General features: G+C 56.3%; 3 long non-coding RNA genes across 3 annotated transcripts; 1 reads left to right on the forward strand and 2 right to left on the reverse strand.

Moving 5' to 3' along the window:
- Positions 1 to 1998: 1998 nt before the first annotated feature.
- On the reverse strand, positions 1999 to 3325 carry LOC309867523. Its single transcript, XR_014313221.1, has 2 exons — positions 2717 to 3325; positions 1999 to 2220 (listed from the first exon to the last, which is right to left on the reverse strand). It is a non-coding gene; the product is annotated as an uncharacterized lncRNA (long non-coding RNA).
- A 1933-nt stretch (positions 3326 to 5258) lies between these two features.
- Positions 5259 to 12214, forward strand: LOC309868173. Its single transcript, XR_014313547.1, has 2 exons — positions 5259 to 5456; positions 11551 to 12214. It is a non-coding gene; the product is annotated as an uncharacterized lncRNA (long non-coding RNA).
- LOC309868170 lies at positions 11517 to 18515 on the reverse strand. The gene is made up of 2 exons (XR_014313544.1): positions 15270 to 18515; positions 11517 to 11849 (listed from the first exon to the last, which is right to left on the reverse strand). It is a non-coding gene; the product is annotated as an uncharacterized lncRNA (long non-coding RNA).
- Positions 18516 to 18668: the final 153 nt, after the last annotated feature.

Genomic DNA, 18668 nt, shown 5'->3' on the forward strand with positions numbered 1-18668 from the left:
ATCGTCCTGGGGCCGGCTGGGACTGGACGCTGCCCAGTTCTAGGCACTGGCTCAGGACGCGGCCCCAGTGACGCAGTCACCCAGATCTGCCTGCCTGCGGCACTGCCCTCAGCAATAATGCTAATTAGGGCTATCATTAACATTCTATTGGGATGATGGCAGTAACCACGGAGACAGTTTGGCGTCGTGGTCAGGAGACCAGACTCTGTGTCAGGCAGACGTGGCACACCTATCGCTGAAGGATCCTGGACCAGTGATTGGGCTTCCCTCTGCCTCAGTTTCCTCTTCTGCAAGGTGGGATGAAGTTGCCGGGGGCGTTTGTTTCTGCGGACCACCTGGGGCTCCCGGCCAGCCTGTCAGGGACAGAGCCTGAGCAAGGGAGGCCCTGCAACCCCCACTTTGGGCTTTCAGAGTGAGCCCCCTGCATCCCACAGAAACTGCAGTCTCAAAGTTCCCACAGCCTCCGCAGCCGCCGTCATCACCCGATAAGCAATTTCGGGCCCTGAGAGGACACCCTCGGGCTGAGGCTCACATACTTCATCCTCAAGGCACCTTGCAATTTTAATTAGGTCAGATCTCATTATTTCTCCAGATCCCTTTCCTTCAAGAAGATAGGAATCGGACAGGCTGCCCATGTTAGAGATAGGGTGCCTGAGGCCCACAGGAGGCCAGTCCCTTGCATTTGGCCTTAGGGGCAAAAGCTCAGGGTTCATGTAAGGATTCTGAACTTGGCCTCCCTAATGTAGTTCCTGAATTAGGCTCCCAGAGAAAGAATGGGACACAGAGAGTGCTCGCACACAGGATCATGGGTGGCTGTCGGGGGTCAGGGAGCTTCCAGAAGCCATCCATCCCATGAACAAGGTCCCACTCCAGGCCTGTAGCTCCCACCGTCACCTGCTTTCTCTGCACAGATCCCAAGGTGATCCCACAGGGGACTCCTGCTACTGCCTGAGAAGGGGCAGGGGTATCCCTGGGCTGCGGGCTGGGGCTGTACATTCCTGAACCTGTGTGAGCTGGTAAGAATACACAGGCTGGGGCTCCTGGGTGCTCAGTCGTTAAGCATCTGCCTTGGGCTCTGGTCATGCTCACGGGGTCCTGGGATTGGGTCCCGCTTGGGGCTCCCCGCTCAGCGGGAAGCCTCCTTCTCCCTCCGTTTGTGTTCCTTCTCTCGCTGTCTCTCTCTTTGCCAAACAAACAAAAATATAAGCACACCGTCCTTGACTTTACCAAGCCTCAGTGCAGACAGGGTGTCACCAACTCTGCATATCTCCTTCGGTCCCCACAATAGCCTGGGGCTGGGGCTCAGTGTCGGTGCCCTGACCATGCCATCTGCCATCCGCAGGTGGGGAAAAGCCCAGGAGGTGAAGGTTGTTCAAGATACAGCTGGTGGGAGGCAGCACCACCCAGGAACCCAGGGCTGGGTGCCCCCAGAACCCTTGCGCTGCGCCGTCTCGTCTCCTCCTACAGGGAGCCGCGTGCCAAGAAGGCTGGGCCGGGGCTGTCCGCACTCTGGCTCTGCCGGGCGCCTGCCTGCACGCTGACCCTCCGCGCCCTGTCCTCCCTCCTGCAGGGGCGGGGGTACCTCTCCCCTCACCAGGTGGATGAGGGGATCCTAACGGCGGTGTGGCCGGTGCCCATCTCCCGCAGCGGGCACGCCGTAAATCAGTTCCATCTTCCTTTCCCTCAGTCGTCGAGCAAAGCGTTCCCTCTCCCAGACAAAATATTTACGTGTTCAGAGAAGCGCCTGTCCTAAGAAGGGGCAGGCGTGCTGGTGGGATTTGGGGCATGTCTGGCCAGGCGGCAGCTGGGAAAACCGCTCTCTGCTCCTCAGATCCCAGGGGCAGTACCCCCCCCCCACCCCGGGGCCAGGCTCGGGTCCTCGGCCCCTCCCCCCATCAAGGGTGGCCTTTTCATCTCAGAAGGACCACTTCCCCCAAATCAGCCACATTCTCCAGGGCTGAGCTCATGTCACAATTCTGAGCTAATGAAGGACTTCTCTTGACTCATTCCCTAAGGGATTACAGTTCTCAGACCCAGCCTTAAAGGGAAACAGACGCTCAGAGAAAGGCAGTTAGGTGTTCCAACACCCTTATACCGCTCTGAAGTCGGACCCGCAGGGGCGCACACCAGTAAACGACGGACGCCCGCGCTGGTGGGGCCGCAGGAAACAGCACAACCCCCAGGCTCTCCTCCTGATTTCTTCTTCCCCAGCTCCGTGACCTGTAACACGGGGGAGCCCCGCTCAGGCTCAGCCACGCTCCTCCGGGACTGCGAAGCCCTTTCAGCCCCTGTCAGAATCCCTGTGCCCTCCCGGAGGTTCCCGGAGGACATTGGCGTGTCCCTCTGCCTGCCCCCCACTCCAGCCACTCCCAGCCATTCATGGGCCGGTGAACACCGAGGTTGTGTGCTGAACATTTCATCGGTCCAGGGTCCTTCCCATAACCCCTCACGTGGTGAGGATCGTCCTGTGACAGAGGAAGAATCCGAGGGTCACTTGCCCAAGCCTTGGTGGGCCCCCACCTCGAGCACTGTGCCTTCTTTCCAGGGGCCTGACCCTGGGGGCACTCAGGAGGCCCCGGGATGCCAGGGTGTAGACAGGGGTGGGGCGGGGAGGCAGACGGGGCCGGCACGGCCCAGCAGTACCGCAGTCGGGGGACCCAGGGCCTGCGGGAGCCGGACGGGCTGCCAGGGAGCCAGCGAGCAGAACTCGACAAACCTTTGTCCTGATGTGGGAGTCAGCCAGGTGCGGGAGAGGGACAGGATGCCCGGGACAAAGCGAACCCTGTAGGCCGAGTCGTGGAGGTGTGACAGATAATAGTGTGTCTGGGGAACAAGCTCTTTATGTTGTCCTTTCGGCAGAGTGGAAAGTGCAGGCTGGAGAGCGGGGTGGTTAGGAGCAGGTCAGCTCCCCGGACAGGACAGCCAGAGATGATGCTTTGTAAGTCACCGCAGCTCAACCGAGAGTCCCCAAGGGTCGGCCACCGGGCTCAGCCTTCGGGCCTGCCTGCTTCAGTCAAGCATCTGGACTGGGCCGTGGGAGGCTTGCTGTGCTGATGTGCCGATGGACGCTTTGCATGGGAACATGGCGTTTCCAAGAACCTCAGCAAACGGAACTAGGGACTGACACGGTCACAGTTGAAGAGGGAAAACCAGAATAACCTGCATTTGGGTGCAAATGGCCAATTGCCCAGACTGACAAGTTCCTGCCCAGACTTCTTTCTGGCCCCCATCGTCTTTAAAACCTGCATCTCCCGAGGCTAAGGGGTTTCCTGGCCCTGTGCACAGAAGGTCTTCTATAAAAAGTCTGTGGTCACAGGGTACCTGGGGGGGAATCAGTCGGTTAAGTGTCTGGCTTCAGTTCGGGTCATGATCCCAGGGTCACGGGATCGAGCCCCACATCAGGCCGGCTCCCTGCTCAGCGGGGAGTCTGCTCCTCTGTCTGCCTCTGCCACTGCTCATGCTCTGCATCACTGCGTGTCCTGGCCTCGGGAGAGTCCTTCAGAGAAGGTGGCCAACGCCTTCCAGCAGGGGTCCTGCCCAGCAGAGCTAGTGAGGCTCCCGCAGCTCGCAACGGCTGGGGCCCCCCGAGCCCACATACAGGCCCCCACCCCACCCAGGAGGGCATGCGGGCTGTCCCGAGACCTGGCAGCACCTCGGCTGGGTGAACAGCAGCTTCGGGGGTGGGTGTCGGGGGTGACTCCCTTCCTGCGGGAGCAGGCGGAGGGCAGCCACGTTTGCCTGTGATGGACTAGGAGCAGCGGCTGGACGGGCTGGTCAAGGGAGACTCGGGAAGCAAGGAGGCCTGGCACACAGCGGCAGGCGCTGGGTGAACAGCTGATGATTTATGAAGAGCCCACTTGCTCTAGATCTCCAGGCCTTTCCAGCCCCTGTGCCTGTTTGCTCAGCTATAAGGGGGCATAAGTACTGGCCAAATGGTGGCATAGGCTGGGCACTCAGCCCACGGGAACCCCCACCCAGCCAGCAAGCCGTCCCTCTCTGCTTCTGAGACATGTCCACACTATAGCTGTTTTACCTCTAGAGACGGAGAACTCACTCCCTTGAGTCTGAAACACCGCAGACACGGGTCCTGCCTTCAGAGCATTCCCAATCTTGTGCAGGAAGCAAACTGCATCAGGCTCCGATGACCTCACAGGGCTGACTCCTCTTGTCTTGATAGGGGGTGTTCCCAGGAGAAGGCCCTGGGGGAGTGGCTCATGCTCAGGCGATTGCCCAGAGCCTGCAAAGGCTGGGCCCCCAACCCTCCTGTGGGGAGCCAGGAAGCCAGAGCCCCCCAGTGGGACTGTTCCACAACTCACCGTACCCCACCTTCATGTGCCGCTCCCTCAGGAGAGAGCGGACTCTGGGGACCCCCTTCCCTGGGGTGACCAACTAAAGGCATGTTTCAGGGACAGCAGTCAGGGGCTACTCCTGCCCTGCCCTGCCCCGCCAGTGGGGGGAAGGGACGGCCTTGGGGAGAAACCAAAGTGTTGGGACACCCTGCCCCCAAGCTGAGGCCACGCTAACCTGGAAGGGGAGGTGGTGGAAGGCCACGGGGCCAGAGGCCCCGGGTCAGTGCAGGGGCCTCCTTAACCCTCAGCCCCGGGGCCATCTCCTCCTCTGGGAACAGCAGGTCATTCCTGTCAGGCAGGTCAGAGGGGCCAGGGCCAGAGCCCTTTGTTGTCAGAAAGCACCAAAAATGATCTGCCCACCGGATTTCCAAATCTCCTTTCTGGCCTTTCCCGAAGCTGCCGACAGACCCGCTTCCCCAGGGAGCGAGGCACCCTTTCCTCGCTGGCCGTGACCGCCAAGGAGAGCCCATCCCGGCTGGTGAGCGGCCTGGGCGGGCCCCAGGAAGCCGGGCGCTGAGTCACCTGGGCCCGAATCGCATCGCCGGAGCCCTTCCAGGAATCGGTCGGTTTCCTCTGGAAGCACCAGGTGGGACGTGCTGGCAGCCCCTCCTTGAAAGCACGGGAAGGCCGATCCCCGTCCTGGGGCTGGGCTACGTTAGGTTTGGGGCTTAGGAGTGGGAAAAAGGCCATCTTCCACTCAGGAATCCCACTTCTGGGAACTTATCCCAAGGAAACAATCCAACAGGAAAACCATGCTGTGCACAAACATGTCCCACACAGGAGTTATTTATAATGGTCCAGCCCCGGAAATAACCCCCGTGTCCAGCGGCGGGGGAGCCGCCAAGCTCCTCAGCTGCTTAAAAACCCCAGGGTTAGGAGGTAGGGTGAGCTGGGCGGGGAGGGGGGCTTGGAGGCTCTGGATCAGCCCCCTGTGAATCCTGAAGGCCCCCCCACCCCCCCACCCCGCATCTCCACCCCTCCCCCACCCCCAACCCGGCACTCCTTGAAGAGACCCCTCCCCTCCCGGGATTCACCCAGAGGGGGTGGGTCTGAACCTCCAGGAAAGGAATCTGGCTGACAAGCATCCCACAAGATTCTTATCACCAGGTATGTGTGAGAAACCCTGGTCCTGGCTCAAATCACAGCTTCAGGGATGCCATTTGCTTAAGCCTTGTGAAGCCTTGGTGGTTGCATCTGTGAAATGGGCCTAGCTCCACAGCCTGCCCCTGGGGTGGGGACAGGGTTAGCGATGGCCCCAATGAGGCTGGGCTCTGGCAGCTTTTGTCACCACTCACTGAGCCTGTGTCTCCCTCTCCTCCTCCCCCTCCCTCCTCCCTTTCCTGGGGCTCAGTCTCCCTTCTTTCCCTGTCCTGGGACTGCCAAAGAATTTACCTCAGTGGGGCGCCTGTGTGGCTCAGTGGGTTAAGCCTCTGCCTTCAGCTCAGGTCATGATCTCAGGGTCTTGGGATCAAGCCCCACATCGGGCTCTCTGCTCAGCAGGGAGCCTGCTTTCCCCTCTCTCTCTGCCTACTTGTGATCTCTCTGTCAAATAAATAAAATCTTAAAAAAAAAAAAAAAAAAGGAATTTACATCAATCCACTCCACCCAGGCCACATGGACTGGTTTGAGGACGTCAAATACCCCGGAGCTGTGGGGATGTTTCTGTGGGGATCTCCACCATGCTGAGAGCCCCTGGACCACGAGGGGTGACTCCATATCTGAAATTCCCTGTGTGCCGCCTCTCACTGGCTCTTGGACAGGTTCTCCACCTGCGTTCATAGGAGGGTGCACCTGCCATGGGAGGGACCCACCACGGACCCCCAAATATGCTACTGAACCTCAGCTTCTGGGGGTCAAATAGGCATGATGACTCCTGCCTCCCTAGCAGGCTTGCTGGGAGGACGGAAGGAGAAAATGGCCCAGGAGACAATGGCTCTGTGAACTGCACAGCCTCTGGGTCACGTGGGGCTCGGTAGGGGCCCTCCAGCAGGCGAGACCCTGTGGCCTGGGGGCCGCCGAGGGGGCGGTCAGGTCTGGAGGCACCCATTAGGGAGCTCTCCTGCTGCTGCCCCTCCCTTGGTCCACATCCCACTGCCCTGAGATATGTCTTTTTTTTTTTTTTTTTTAAGATTTTATTTATTTATTTGACAGAGATCACAAGCAGGCAGAGAGAGGAGGGGAAGCAGGCTCCCCGCTGAGCAGAGAGCCCGATGTGGGGCTCAACCCCAGGATTCTGGGATCACGGCCTGCGCCAAAGGCAGAGGCTTAACCCACTGAGCCACCCAGGCGCCCCCTGAGGTATGTCTTTTTGATAACTTAGAGAAATTATATTTATATTGTAAACGAAGTAATGCATGCAGTTAGGTTAAAAACTAAGTCAAAGGACACCAACATGATCAGAAGGAAATGAAACGCTTCCCTCGCGCACTTCCCTTTCTTTTCTGTGTTGTTGTTGTTTTTAATGTGTTTCCTTTTTTTTTTTTTTTGAAGATTTCTTTATTTGTTTGAAGAGCGCGAGGATGAGCAGGGCTGGGAGTGGGAGGGGAGGGAAAGAGGATCCTAGGAGGGCTCCGCCCCAGCACGGAGCCCGGGGCCCTGGAGCTCAGTCCCACTCCCCTGAGATCAAGACCTGAGCTGAAACCGAGAGAAGATGAACCAACGGAGCCCCCAGGAGTCCCCCCCCAACCCCTCCCCCGCCACCTTCCTTCCCTTTCCTGCTCCCGGGAATAGCAGTTTCCACGCATACGTGTTCCTTCTGGTTTTGGCCTCCATGTTTCTCAGGAAGGCATTTGCATTGCTGCTTCTTGATTTTTCAATTCTAGTCATTTCGGTTGCCTCGAGGTCAGGACAAATGAGGCTCAGCTCTCTTCTCTCTCCCTCGCAGCCCCTGGAGGGCTCTACCCGCTTCTTCCTTAACCACTGGTCAAGGGTTTTATTAGGATTATGTAAATGTTAACTGGAGGTGGGGGGAGTCACCAAGTGGCCGGTGACAGTTCCTTTTCTTGTAGTTCTGTTTGTGTGTGCCCTGCCGTTAACGCATGAAAAACAAAACAGAACAACCTCGTAAGGCATTTAAATGTGTCTTCTTAATTTTTCCAGCTGATGCAGCATACTCCTAGAGACAGTGGTGTTAAATGCTCAGGCATGTGGCTATCTCTCTCTCTCTCTTTTTTTCTTTTTTTCCTTTAAAGATTTTATTTATTTATTTGACAGATCACAAGTGGACAGAGAGGTAGGCAGAGAGAGAGGAGGAAGCAGGCTCCCTGCTGAGCAGAGAGGATCCCCGCTGAGCGGAGAGCCCAATGCAGAGTTAGGGTTAGATGCAGAGCTCGATGCAGGGCTCAATGCCGGGACTCTAAGACCATGACCTGAGCTGAAGGCAGAGGCTTAACCACTGAGCCCCCCAGGCGCCCCAGGCATGTGGCTATCTTACCTAGTCTTCACCAGGGCCCATGCAAGCTGAGGGCTCCTTTCTCTGCTCTGGGGCCTCTGAGCGCTGGGGGCTAGAGCCCAGCCAGCCTTGGGAAGCCCCCCTACCCCCACCCCAGGTTAGCTGTCCTGTTCCAGTGTCTGTTCTCAGAGTCTACGAGGGCATGTGCTCCAAAAGCTTCCTGGAAGATATACAGTAGTGACTTTCTTCTTCTTCTTCTTTTTTTGCGACCTTGCATTTCTGAAAAAGTTTATATCCAGCCTCACACTTGGCTGATTCTCTCTGTGGGCATAGAATCCAGGCAGGAGATCCTTTATCCCTCAGACCTTTAAGGCAAACTGATTGCTCTGGGACCTTCTAGCTTGCAGAGTTTTTAATGAGAAGTCCAATGCCGGGCTTCTTAAATATTTTATTAATTTAAAAACATATGCACAGAGTTTCAAAAATCAAATAAAATTATATGACTTTAAAGGAAGAAACCAAAATAACCTAGTCCCCTGCCTCCTGTCTCCACCCCGGTGTGTGCTTTCCAGAGGCAACTAGATCCTTCTGTGACTTACCCGCATATTTGCAAACAACACACACTGCTCTTCACGGGCTCTCCAGTACAGTGTTAGCACTGCCTTTCTCTTAGGGACCAGGAGGGTTTAGTCAATGCAGGCACTTGCTGTGCCCTCCCCTGTCCTCCTAGGATAGCTATATTGCCATTTTGTCTATGTAGTATACTCTACATATAAACATTATGGCCAACAGAGCCACCAGATGTCCTATGACTGCATATCTTTCCTTGCAGGACTTTCGGGTTTTCCAGGGGATTAATAATTGCCTCCTTGTTTGACTTGCTTGGTTTACTTTTGTGCTTATCACTAATACAACCACCAAACTCCGGCAGCGCTCTAATATTCCTTCTAAGACAGCCAAGCTCCGGGGAGAGCCCATGGGTTGGGCTCCCTTGCTTGGCCAGCTCCTCGGGGAGCCCTCACTCTCTGTCCCGCTCCACAGTGATTGCTCTGGGCTCCAGCACTTTCACAGTCTGGCTTCTCCTGCCCCATCGCTTGGGGATTTCCTGTTTCCTAAATTTCATTTCCTTGAGTCTTCCTATTTCTTGGTTACATTCCTAATTTTGGAGAAAGGTTGTCCGGGAAAGTTTTTCTTTTCTTTTTTCTTTTGTTTTTTCAGGTTTTATTTATTCATTTGAGAGAGAGAGTGAGCAAGAGAAAGAAAGGGAGAGAAAGAACATGAGCAGGGCAGAGGGAGAGGGAGAAGCAGACTTCGGACCTGGGAGTCTGACATGGGGCTCGATCCCAGGGCCCCAGGATCATGACCTGAGCTAAAGGCAGATGTCTAATTGGCTGAGCCACCCAGGCGCCCCTTTTCTTTTCTTTTTTAATCTGAGAATGTCTTACCCTACCCCTTTGATGGCGTGGGTCCTGACGTATTTTCCTCTGGACACCGAAGGCATCACTCTGTGATCTTCCAGCTCCTGGAGTTGCCTTGAGACTGTCCACATTACTATGATTCCTGATCTTCTGTGTGTGGCCTCCTCTCTCCATCTCTCTTTCTGGATGCTTTTATTTTATTTCATTTTTTAAAAAGATTTTATTTATTTGACAGAGAGAGATCACAAGTAGGCAGAGACGCAGGTAGAGAGATCCAGGGAAGCAGGCTCCCCACTGAGCAGAGAGCCCGATGTGAGGCTTGATCCCAGGACTCTGAGATCATGACCTGAGCTGAAGGCAGAGGCTTAACCCACTCACTGAGCCACCCAGGCGCCCCTCTGGATGCTTTTAGGATCCCCTCAGTCTTGGTGTTCTGAAATTTCACAAGGGTTGTCCAGTACGGTCATCCCCCTGCCCCCCGCCACCCAATTCTATGCTGGCCTTTTGTGTCCAGCAGTCCTTGATACTTGTTTGGTATTATATCTTTAATACTTCCCTTCCCTCCATTGTCTCCCATTAGATACAGGACAAAGAGTAGGGGGTGTTAAGTGAACACCACAGAGACTCCAGAATCCCTAGCCCCCTTCCCTATCCTAGGCAGCACATTTGAGGATTATGTGGGGGAATTTGGATAATCTTAGAGAACTATCTCTATATCCACCCCATCCCCCACCTGAAGTAAGGATGTCTCCTAGTGCAGCCTGATGCCAATACATAAGACCTTGAACCTACGCAGTGCTTCTCCGCCCTGCCCACCAGGCTTCCCTCCTCTAGATATTTTTTTTTTTTTTAAGATTTTATTTATTGATTTGACAGATGGAGATCACAAGTAGGGATAGAGGCAGGCAGAGAGGGAGGAAGGGAAGCAGGCTCCCCACTGAGCAGAAAGCCCAATGCGGGGCTCAATCCCAGGACCCTGAGATCATGACCTGAGCTGAAGGTGGAGGCTTTAACCCACTGAGCCACCCAGGCACCCCATCCTCTAGATATTCTGATTGAATTGGTGGGAGGTGGGGCAAGTGCCGGGGACCAAGAACCACTGGGTTGACCCACCGGCCTTGTTTACAGAACCTGACCAGCTGCCTCATTAGGGCCTGACTTGCCTGCAGGGGCTCTGAACGTGCAGGATGCTAAGGTGGTGATTTTCCATTGCAAAGCTGGGTCTTGGTGTTGGCTCTTAGCCAGGTTGAGGCTCTTCTTGAGAGAGGGTGCAGCTCTTCTGCTAGTTTTTCAGAGTCTCAAGATGCTCGTCCCATGTGGACTCCGGTGTATTCCCAGGCTTGTCAGCTATTTCCCCCAGCAAAACAGCAACCCACCTGCCTCACTGTGCAGCTCAGGGCTCCCAACAGCCCTTTCTTGTGCATTTGAGTTGACTCCATCTCCAGGTGAGATCCGGAGGCTCGGATTGGGGTGTGACTTGCCTAGGGCCATCCGCCAGCAAGTATCAGACCAGAGACCAGACTCTGAGTCTGGGCTTTTCTATTTAACCCAACTTTCACTCTCATCATTCACTCATTCAATGAACACTCACTGAATTCCCAGGCTCTATGCTGAGAGGCCCTGAGAAGAGCGGTGACCAAATGGTGGCCCGATGGGACGGTTGTTAGAGTGACTCATCTCCCATCTTCTCTCTGCCCAGCAGTGGGCTCAGCTGGAGGTGGGGGTGGAGGGAATTACTGTTACTGATGGGATTGTATCAGACGGGATGGGGGGGCAGCCTGGAGGGGGCTGGGATGCCGGCCCGCAGCAGCAGAAGCTGCGGTAACAGTTAAGGTCTTTGCCGACTTCTATTCCACACTCGGCACTGAAACATTCAGAGGAGATTGGTCCCTGATCTTTGCAGCGGGGAGCATTGCTGCTTGTAGACCCGGGATGAAGGCAGCACCCCCTGTCTGGTGTGCAGGGCACTTGGGGGGATGGGGGCGGGCAGGTGTGGCCCAGAGGTCTCTGACACAGATGGCGCACCTGCAGACACCACGGCTATTCCCGGAGGGTCTCAGAGAAGGGCCAGGTTTGTCTTCAAGGAGTGAGCATACAGTTGGGGGAGGCGAGCAGAAACCACCCATCACGGGGGGACATGCCAGCCTGGGCTTCACCCTTCCCAGGACGGTGGTGACAGTCACAGGGATACACAGCTGGGCTCAGAAACCCAGTGTCTGGGACCTGGAACTTATCACAGGCAGTAAACCCTCTAATTACCCTACAGTGTTGGATTGCACCTGCATCAATTCGATCAAAACAAACATTTCAAGTAAGTTACAAGTGTTCAAACCTGCTCTACTGTTTCCTCTTCTGTTGTTTTTGGTTTGTTTTGTTTTGTTTCCTAATATAGTGGGCACGTGGAGTGTGAAATTGAACTGGGCTTCTCATGTGCCCTGACAGCCCGAGGGAGGCGGAGTGGGTGTGGAAAGCACACGAAGGTTCGTCCACCAGAGTGACAACATTCAAGACCCTGCTGGGCGGGCTGTGAAGATGTTTGGCCTCAGCCAGTTGGACAGAAGCCGTGTGCCGTACGACCCAGCCACTCTGGGCCTAGGTCTAGGGTCCAAGTTCGAGCTCACGTACGTCGGACTGTACCAGAATGTCTACGGCGGCGTTGGTGTTTATAGCGAAACACGGGAAATGAATGTCCTTTAAGAGAAAGGTAAAAGTGACATAGGTATGCAGCGGATATTAGAAGAGATTTCCAGCTGGGGGCGATTTTTTCCCTGGGCCATTTGGCAAGACCTGGAGGTCATTTCAGCCCCAGTGACCAGGGGTGGCGGCGTTACTACCACCCAAGGGATAGAGGCCAGAGATGCTGGTAAACATTTGAGGATGCACAAGACAGCTCCTCTCTGTCCCTACGCCAAAGACATAAAGTCTAAGATGTCGGCCTTGCTACACAGCCAAGCAAGTGAGCGAACTACAGCTTCTGTGTACCAGGGAAATAATGAGGGAGAAGCACGTGGCCAAAGAACACAGAGAGCACAATACAGTTTAAATAAGGTTCAAAAGCATGAACATCAAGCGGTCTATTATAAGGGGGAAATATAGGATGCTGACGGAATAATTAATGCAACGTTCAGACTCGTGGGGTAAGGTGGGCTGGGGCATGTGACCAGGAGGAGCCCCAGGGGCCTTCAAAAGTGGCAGTGGCTTCCTATGCGGGGCCGCGGCTGCCCGGCTCCTGCTGTGTCTCTGTTTGTTAGAATATAAAATAGTTCTTTTTTATTTTAATGTTAAGATTTTATTTTTAAAAATTATCACTTATTTTTTTAAAGATTTGATTTTTAAGTAATCTCTACGCCCAACAATGGGGCTCGATCTCACGATCCTGAGATCAAGAGTGGTACCGACTGAGCCAGCAAAGACCTCCTGAGATAGCTCCTCGTAAGAATAATGTGGGTTTTTAAAAAAATATTTTATTTGTTTATTTGAGACAGAGAGAGAGAGTGAGAGAGAGCATGGGCAGGGGTGCAGGGGCAGAAGCAAGCCGAGCAGGGAGCCGACGTAGGGCTGGATCCCAGGACCCTGCGATCATGACCTGAGCTGAGGGCAAACGCTTAACTGACTGAGCCACTCAGGCACCCCAAGAATAACGTTTTTAAGTGTGTTAAGGTAAGAGGTAGTCCTGCAACGAGCTCCCTGACTCAGTTTCCCTTGTGGCGGAGCCTCCTTCCTGCCTTGCTCCTCAGGGCAATGCTATGAGGGGATGTGGGCAGCTGAAGGGGGAGGGGGGAGTTTCAGGGGCTCTAGCTGGGAAGGGAGGGGTGCCGATGTGGACACCTCCCAGTTGGTCCCTATTAGGGCCTTCCACCCCAGGAACCCAAGGGGATCCCTCTGTCCTGTCTCTGGCTGGCCTGGTTTTGCAGCCTGAGCTGACCCTCTCTGATCTGTGCCTCCCAACACACCTGTCACGCGCTCTCTGCCAAACAAAAGTCTGGCCGGGTTTCTGCTCTAGGACCCTGTGCCTCCCAGGGCCCTCCCCTGGGTTAAGCTGCAGGGTTTTGCCTGCCTGTGGTCCTGTGGCTTCAGCTCCTCCTGTCCAACGGAGACGTCAGCGCTTCTAGGCATCGGTCCTGTGCCCTGCGGGCCTCCTGCCCCCTGTGGGCACACTGGTCAGCCGTGTGAGTGAAGGAGCCCACCTCCCCCAGACCTCCCACGGCTGCTCTCCAGGGACCAACATCCAAGCACTCTTTGAGTGGTGGCCCCACTTTCTGCGCAGTTTCCTCACCTTGAAACGTGGGAGCTGAGACCCTTGATCACAAACTCTTATGTTCTTGAGGTTTCCCCTTTTCTGGGCTGCTCCCATCCTCAAAGGAAGCTGGTGGCAGCCCAGGGCCCTGCCTGACATCCTTTGTAGCCCAGTTTGCCAGGGGCAAGCACTAGGTTCCTGGACTGCCCTTGTTTTATTGTACCTCAGTGTTGGCCTCTGGAAAATGGGTGCAAACGTCCTTATCAGAAGACTGTGCTGGTCCAGAGGATGGGAAGAACATGCAGGGGGCAGGGGCATTTTTCACCTTTCCAGGGCTTTGCAAGAGCTCTGCTAGGTGCTTGACACTGGCCCTGCTGGGAAGGGCTTAGAGGAGGAAGCCATGGCTCAGAGAGGTTATGTAAAGGAGTGGCCTGAGGTCACCCAGCAAATGAGCAGTGGAGGAGCCAGGACATGGCGCTCCAAACCTGCAGTGATTTGTCAGCAGGAATAGCTGGGAAGCTCGGACTCTGGCTGCCATCCAGAGGCTTGGGGAGTCTCTGTGGCTTGGTTACAACATGGAAGGCCTGCAGCAGGAGGAAGCGGTGTGGGGGGCCGTGGGCCTGGCACAGTGCAGGCCCCCAACATGGTAGGACCACAGTCACAGTGCGGGGGATGCCCAAAGCATGTGGCCCACTTGCCTCTCTGAGAAGAGGCAGTAGTGTGTGAGGTCAGGGGCACCCTTGGGCTCAGGTGGTCCTGGGTTCAAACCCCAGCTCACCAGCTTGCAAGCTGTGTCACCTTGGACAAGTGACTCACCTAGGTTAACCTCAGTTTCCCCTCTTGTAAAAGGGGGGTCGAGGGCTCCCACCTAATGGGGCTGTAGTTAGGACTCAGTCACATAATCCGTGCAAAGCTGTATAAAACCCTAGCAATGCCGGTACATGGAAAGTGCTCAGTCACTTTATTAATAATAATTATGATCATGGGTGGCTGGGTGCCTTGGTGAAGCGTCTGCCTTCAGTGATCTCAAGGTCCTGGGATGGAGTACCTCTTCGCTTCAGGCTCCCGGCTCAGCCATAGGTCTGCTTCTCCCTCTCCTGCGGCCCTTCCCCTCCCCAGGCTCTTTCTCAAATAAATACATAGAGTCTTTTTTTTTTTTTTCTTAAAGATTTATTTATTTATTTATATATTTGACAGAGAGAGAAAGATCACAAGTAGGCAGAGAGGCAGGCAGAGAGAGGGGGAAGCAGGCTCCCCGCTGAGCAGAGAGCCCGTTGCGGGGCTCGATCCCAGGACCCTGGGATCACGACTTAAGCCAAAGGCAGAGGCTTAACCCACTGAGCAACCGAGGCGCCTCTACACAGAGGCTTCTAATAAAAAGCAATTATGGCCACTATTCCATGGGCCCTGATTTCTTAGGCACGGAGGCCTTTCAGCCCTACGTGGTGACTCCCTGCTTTCAGGGTCCCCCAGGGTGAGCAGAGAAGAAAGAAAAAATCAGCCATCGGGTAACCTTCCCCCGGCTGTCTGTACCAGAGTCCTTGCGCGTACACACGCCTCTGAACATTGCCCATAAGTTCACATGGTCATCGGAACTCGTGGAGACAAGCAAGACAAGACAAAGGACACAGAATCCTAGAAGGACTCACTAGCATCTTAGCGGGTTGCTCTGATCAGCGCATGTGGGCTGGCCAGCGTCCCTGGCTCGTTCTGGGCGCTGGGTAAGTGGTAGGTGGTTTGTTAATATTGCTATTGACTATTGGCCCCCGGGAGAGGCCACACAGGTGTCCCCCTGCAGCTCCCAGAGCCCGCTGCACCCCGCTCTACTGCCTCACCTCACGCTGATGCCCCCCACCCAGATCACTGTCACCTACCTTTGGGGTCTGGGCTTGTGTATTTTCCTCCATTTGGACTATCCCAGTGCTCTCTGCCCCCCTCCAAAATCTCACAAACTCCTACTCAGTGTTCAAGATTCAACTCAGGGGGCGCCCGGCTGCCTCAGTCAGGAGAGCGTTTGACTCTTGGTCTTGGGGTCATTGAGTTTGAGCCTCATGTTGGGAGGAGAGATTACTTAAAAACAAAAAAGTGTCAACTCAGATGTCACCTCCTCCAGGAAGCCCAGCCCGGTGCTTCAGAACGCTGCCTTGATTGTATGTCCTACCCGTCTCTCTGGGGTACTCACCGCAACACAGCCAAGAGCATTTTCCATATATGCCGAAGCATATGTCGATGCGTGCATATGCTTTCATGGAGACATACTACCGAATTATGCTATGTTTGCGTGTTCAGTAAGCCAATGAAGAAGGGAAGTGACCTTGAGCAAGTCATTTCCCTTCTGTGGCCCAGTTGCCTCAACTTCAAAATGAGGCGCTCGGATTGCATCAGTCACGTGCCGAAGGGTCGTGCATTCACCCTGCAAACATCAGATGGCATCTGCTCTGGGCTCTGTGCTCCCTTCCCAGTGGGGAGACAGGCTGCTTACCGCCGTAGTGTGGTCTTACTAGCAGTTCCCAGGGGCACGGACCCTGTGTTTTGAAATAGTTTGTCTATTATGTGTCCGTATACTGGCTCTCCAGAATAATTATGTGCTTTTAAATGGACACGCACTGGGAGATTTTGAAGGAAAATAAAATAGGAGAGTCAGGGGTATATCTCTATTATTTAAAAGACCCCCAACTATTTATATGGGGCATCGAGAGAATTCCTGTGCTAGAGAGCCATGATTCGGTTTTACTGTTTTCATGACAAAGCTGAGCTTCTCATGACCGGGAAGTTAGACACCAAGACATAGGACATTTCTGAGCTCATGGCTTGGAGTACAAGGTCTGTTGGACTGAGAATGTTCTAGGGAACTTGGCACCTTTTGCTGGACCGTGAGGGACACTGGGCCTTAGGGAGGGGGCCTGGCTTGACCAGTCCCTCTTGCTTCAGGACTCTGTCTTAGCTTGGCCTTCCCAAGCTCAGCTCAGGGTTACCCATCTCCACCACTTCCCTAGTGAGTCCACACATGCTCTTCTCACCGATCCCAGAAGCAGCTCTGTGCACAGCCTTCAGGATCTGTTTGATCTGGCTTCCTGGGCTAAGACAGGCTTGCAGCCTCCCAGATGTGAGCTGAAGCCCTCTCCAAACCCGGATTCATCCGGGCTGGGCTGGGCCTATGGAGAACTGGGGCTCACCTGGGCCAAGTCATGGGAACCCTGAACACTTCTGGGGCTTCACCCTCAGAGCTCTGCTCCTCCCACTCATCACCTCCCTACCACATCCTCCTGAACAACCACCTGGAAAGAGGGGCGCATGGGTGGGGAATGAGGTACTGAATAGTGACTTCTCTGTGCACCTCCCCATCCCTTCACTAGCTGGCCAGAGTGAGCCTCTTAAAAGGCAAATCAGGTCAGGTTGCTTGGCGCTAACCCCCTACTGCTTTCCCAGCTGCCTTAGACTCATGCAGTCTCTCATCTCTCAGCCCTTCCCTGGCCCATTCCCAGCCCCACCTGCCTTCTTTGTAAGGGCGACTAACAGGCCAACCCTAGGGCCTCTGCACTCTCCTCCCTTCACCTAGAGGGCCCTTCCCCCCTCATCTTTGTCCTTTCTGCTCAGGTCTCAGCTTAGATGCACCTCCTGAGTGGTCCTCCTTGACCACAGGATCTAAAGTAACTGATTATCACTTTCTGTGACAGCGGCTTGTCTTAATCCCCTGCGCCGGCACTTAGGAGCGGCCTCCTGCTTATCTAGCGTTTATCATCGCCCTCTCCTCCTCCCAGGAGACTGCAACGTCCCCCCAGAGGGTAGTGACCTCTGCTGTCCTGCCCTGTGGAATCTCCCGGGGGTTTGGAACAGGGCCGATGTAGAGAAGGTGCTGGGTGCGCAGTTGGCCAGCGAATGATTGAGCAACTGGAAATGGGGCCATCAGCTGCTGCGCGGGCGCGCGCTCCAGGCCTTGGTGGCTCCCAGTCGAGGGCGCGCGGGTTTTATCTTACTGCGGGTCTCCGGGGAGGGACGCCCCCCTCGGACCAGCCAGCAGCAGGCGCGCTGTAAACACGCTTCGGGGGACTCGAGGATAATGAGACAGACTCCCAGGCTGGGGGGCAACACCCCGGGTGCCCGACGAGGCTGCCGGTGGGATGGGGTTTCTGCTGGTGGGTCGGCGACCCCCGGCCCTGCCGTTAAGGCCCCGGTGGGGAGACCTTCCTCCATGCCCTCCAGGGATCTCCTCCTCCGAATCCCTGACTCTCCCTCGAAGCCGGGGGACTAGCGGTCGGGTGGGCGGGGGAGCAGTGCTCTGTACGCGGCTCCGGCCTGGGGGCAAGTTCCCTGTGCCCTCGCCCCCCTGGGACAGGGGAGAGGGTACAGACCGTGCTCGGAGACACGTCTGGCGAGGCCCTGGCCCTCCCGGGCGCAGACGCAGGAGCCACAGCGCTGGGCTGGAGTGGAAACGCAGCCCTTCCGCGTGCTCAGGCAAGGGACGGGAGTGGAGATGGGGCGGAGGAGTCGGGGACAGGGACGGGGACAAAGAGCCGCCCTGCCTCCGGGGACAGCGACCCCCGAGTCAGAGTCCCATTGTTCGTCGTGTCTCTCACTACGCCGGGCTCGGGTGTCCGCGGGAGGGAGAAGCGGCGCTGTCCTTCGGCTCCCGGGTATTTGTTTATTTGGGGCGGAGGAGGGTGCGCGGGGGACGCAGGCCGGGGAGGGGGCTCGGCGTCCATTTCCGCGCGTCTCCTTTAAGGAAAGCCCTGCCCTACCTTTCCCACCGTCCCCCTCCCCGCAGCCGTACCTGCATTTTAAAAGCGCCCTGTAGCCCAGGGATTGGCCAAGGCCGCGTCCTCCGGGCGCAGAAACTTGAACCGCCTGGAGGGGGGTTGGAAGCCGGGTGGCTGGACTGTACCATCTCCTCGGCGTCCCCCGCGCGCGCCCCGCCCCTCCCACACACCCCCGAAGAGGCCCAATCGGATGGGCGAGGGGGCGGGACCGAGGCTCGAATGCGCCTCTGGCAGGGCGCCGGGCGGGCGGGCGCACGGCGCTGGGGGACGTCGGGGGCCGACCGCGCCTCTGCCCAGCCCCTCGCTCCCCCCGGAGGCGGAGCCGGCCGAGGCGCCCCGCCCCTTCCCCGCCCGGAGTGGGCGGGGCGGCCGGGGCTCCGGGAGCTGGGCCGGGGGCGGGCCTCCGCCTGCTTCGCCCGAGCCCGGAGAGCGCCCGGCACGGCGGCCGCCGACGCAGCAGCGGTCCCAGCTCGCCGAGCCCCGAGACCCGCGGTTCCCGGGCGGCCCCGGGCGGAC

The sequence above is a fragment of the Mustela nivalis genome (genome assembly GCF_964662115.1).
Source record: "Mustela nivalis genome assembly, chromosome: 6".
Classification (NCBI taxonomy): Eukaryota; Metazoa; Chordata; class Mammalia; order Carnivora; family Mustelidae; genus Mustela; species Mustela nivalis.